This window comes from Arachis ipaensis, chromosome B04 (genome assembly GCF_000816755.2).
Source record: "Arachis ipaensis cultivar K30076 chromosome B04, Araip1.1, whole genome shotgun sequence".
NCBI classification, from domain to species: domain Eukaryota; kingdom Viridiplantae; phylum Streptophyta; class Magnoliopsida; order Fabales; family Fabaceae; genus Arachis; species Arachis ipaensis.
Genome location: NC_029788.2, coordinates 127,420,578 through 127,421,013, shown reverse-complemented (window position 1 = coordinate 127,421,013; position 436 = coordinate 127,420,578).

Below are 436 nucleotides of genomic sequence, written 5' to 3'. Positions count from 1 at the left end.
GCCGGCCCATTACTACTTATGGTTTTCGGGCCCACTTTGCTTATACAATTAAAAGAAGCCCGAAAGGCCAAAAAAAGAAGCCCGTAAATCAGAAACAACAAAAAAAAATCAAACACAACTTATGAGACTGAGAGTTATGAATTGAATTATGATTCCCCCAAATTTATTTATTTATTTATTTATATATAATTACCTATATATGACTAAAAAGGCAAATAACTTGTTAATTTATTCCCGTGTTCCTGTAAATGGTTCAAATATGACACCAAATATACATTTTAAAGTAGGAAATATCCACTTTGATAACTCATTCAATTTCATTTTAACGTAACTATTAGAAATTCATTTTTATACACTATTTTGTAAAAAAAAAAAGTTACACAAATAATATATTCTATATTGTTAGATTAGAAAAAATAATTTTTATTATTTAAAA